At 29.7% G+C, this 3,212-nt stretch overlaps 1 long non-coding RNA gene across 1 annotated transcript; it reads left to right on the forward strand.

Moving 5' to 3' along the window:
• The first annotated feature begins 1,856 nt into the window (after positions 1–1,856).
• LOC128292974 (uncharacterized) lies at positions 1,857–2,588 on the forward strand. Its single transcript, XR_008282977.1, has 2 exons — positions 1,857–2,037; positions 2,343–2,588. It is a non-coding gene; the product is annotated as an uncharacterized LOC128292974 (long non-coding RNA).
• Positions 2,589–3,212: the final 624 nt, after the last annotated feature.

Raw genomic sequence — 3,212 nt, forward strand, 5'->3', positions numbered from 1 at the left:
CACCCTCGTGACGCCCAAAAATTGGTACCTAATTGATTATCAAATGTCCTTAATGTCGGAAATTTAAAAAAATTTTAAGATGTAATCCTCTTTAAAATACTTTGATTTTGAAAATTGAGATTCACTTGTGTCAAAGTATTGACAATAAGTTAACCTTTTTTGAAATTCCTATCTCGAAACAGCAAAACGCTATATCCAATAAGTTAGGACATATTGCTTTGAAATTCCAAGATAGTGGCTTGCATTTAGAAAACCTTTAAAAAAAACTTAGAAGGGTACTTAATTATTCGAATTCAACGAGAAAAGTGGCAACTCAATAAGTTAGGGCACTACTTTCTCGAAATTTCCAAACACCAAGCATTGCCTTTATATTCTTTGAAATCCTTGAAGTCTTATTTTTAAAACCGATGCATGAAGGAGCGCGTTAACATAATAAAACGTAACATACACAATAGCATATTATAGAAATAGGTAAATAAAAGCATAATAACAATAACATAAATGTCATACATATATAAGACATAAAACATGACAATTTTAAATAAAATATACATAAAACGGAATACATATTAAAGAAGAAACAGTAAAAATCCTTAAACATATAATTCAACATATATTTAATCATATAAATGATGCATGATATACAAAAAGAGTAATACAATATCAATGTACATGTTCACGAAATGTAATATCAAATAATAAATATAAAATAACACATAATACATACAATATATATAACAAGAAAATGAAATGAATTATAACTAACAAGATATATAACACAAATAAAGACATAATATTTAATGATAATTTTAAAATAATATTTGCTATACAATATATAAAATATAATAACAAAATATTTATAATAATTATATATAAAATATCTTTGGGTTAAAAAATATAAAATAAAAGTATGTAAAAGAATATAAAAATATCATTTTAAAATAAATAATACATAATAAATAGATAATTAATAATTTAATATGTGAATAATATGAGTTAAAAATATAATTTAACTTACAAATTTTAAAAATTTAAATAATATAATGAATAATATAAACATAAATAATGTAATAGATAATATATGATATACATAATATACATAAAAATAAAAATATAGAATAAAATGAAAATGTATAAATATTATAAAATAACATATACTTGAAATATATAGGAAATAAGAAATATAATAGATATAATATAAAATAATGGAAGTAATATGTAAAAACAATATATATAAATAATTAAATAAATATATAATATAATAATATATAATAAAATGATATAAAATAATAATAATAAATTGTGAAAAATAAGATATAATAAATAATAATAATATATATAATACAATGATCTTATAATATATAATATAAAAGTAAGGTAAAAATATCAATATAAAAAATATATATATACAAAAAATAAACATAGGGCTAAATTTAAAGTTCAGCAAAATTATAGGGGGAATTTAAAAGAAATAAAACTGAATTAAGGCCTTAATTAAAACGCGCGCAGAATAAAAGGGACTCATTGGGAAAATTTCCCTATTCCCAAAACGATTGCGTTTTAAACTTAGACTTGAAGCAGTTATTTCAAGGATTAAATCACAACTGAGATAAGATATTAGGGTCAGATCATAAATAAAATAAAACTTAATTGTAAACACAAACAAGGTATAAGGATCGATTGGATAATTAATCCATTTCCAAAAATATGCTGATCCTCCCCAGGTAATCGGGTCAACGCGCGGATCCTGAAGCTTTTGAACGACGTCGTTTTTAGGCTTATTAACTTAAGCCAAAACGGTGTCGTTTTGTTAAGGCTATATAAGCCAATTTTTAGCTTTTGGATCATTTGAAACCTGTTCTGAAAAAAAAAGAAAAAAAACTCTCTGAAACGGTTCCCAAGTCCTTTGAGCTCCGGCCCTAGGCCGACCGGCTCTGTTCATCGGACCTCCGCATTCATATCCACGTGCTGTCACCGACTCCGCCCCACACGACGGTCGGAACTTGAAAAGCTTCGCTTTTCAGGGCGATTCTTAAGGTATTTTCTTCCTCTGTCTATTAAACATATCATTTATTTGTAAAAAAAAAGGTAAAAACAGAAAAAGAGTAATGATTCACCTTTGTTTCTCTCGAAATCCTTCTGATATATTATTCAAAAAAATTGATGTACAATATCTTTTGTGGTGTATTTTCCTATGACTCTGTGTGTATTTTTTTTCTTTTACAGATTTGAGGAATGGCTTTATAGCCTTATTCCACTTCCTATTTTGGAAAGAAATCGAAAGATTTCTTTCCAAACCCTATTCTAATCTCTTTGCTTTAATTTTTTTCCTTTTCTTGCAGGTGAATCGCGAAGATTTCGTTCAAGCACCCCTGACCACGTGCTGATGGGGCTAGTACTGGATTGTGACGCATGATGATCCCGACGTGATTCGCGCGCTGATGGTGGTGCGACGCATGGTGGCGAAGTTGAAGGGTCACAGCGCTGATAGATAGAGCATTGATGACCGTCTTAATTCGGGGAACTGGATAGTCGCTCCCCGAAGTTTCCAGAAGACGTTGCGGCGCCAGAAGGAATAGGCAGAAAACCTAGGGTTTTATGCCTGGGTGTAATGAGTTGGGCCAGTTGGGCCACTTTAGTCCTGAGTCTGTTTAGGTCTAGGTTTGCTGGGTGGTGGCTTTTGTATTTGGGCTACGGGACTGCTTTGGGGTTTTGGGTAGCAACAGTGGGCCAATGTAAATGGACTGTTATAAAAACAATTATTTATTTATTTATTTTTTGTGTTTCTTTTTGGTTTCAAGGCCCGGTCAAATTTGGGCTATTACACACTCTTTTTCTTTTTCGACTTCTTTTTCGCTTCTCTCGATTTCTTTTAGAATCCACTCGTTTTCTCTCATGATCATCTTTTGCCTCTCTTTTCTTTCACTCTCTCTTTGTTCTTTTTCTTTTTCAACGACTTTTTCAATGACTTTCTTGATCTCTTTCAAGAATCTCTCACTTTCTCTCTTACTCGCCTCTTGCCTCTCTTTTATTTCTTTTGCTTTTCTCATTTTCTTTTTACTAGAAGATACAAAAGAATCATGAAAACAATGATTTTGTTCAAAAGAAGGAAAATTATTTGCATTAGAATCTTGATCAATGCTTCTTGAAAAATACTCCGAGTAGGATTTCTTTGAAGATCGGAAAGAGGTATGCCTATCTCTTCGGATGTC

This window comes from Gossypium arboreum, chromosome 5 (assembly GCF_025698485.1).
Source record: "Gossypium arboreum isolate Shixiya-1 chromosome 5, ASM2569848v2, whole genome shotgun sequence".
NCBI lineage: Eukaryota > Viridiplantae > Streptophyta > Magnoliopsida > Malvales > Malvaceae > Gossypium > Gossypium arboreum.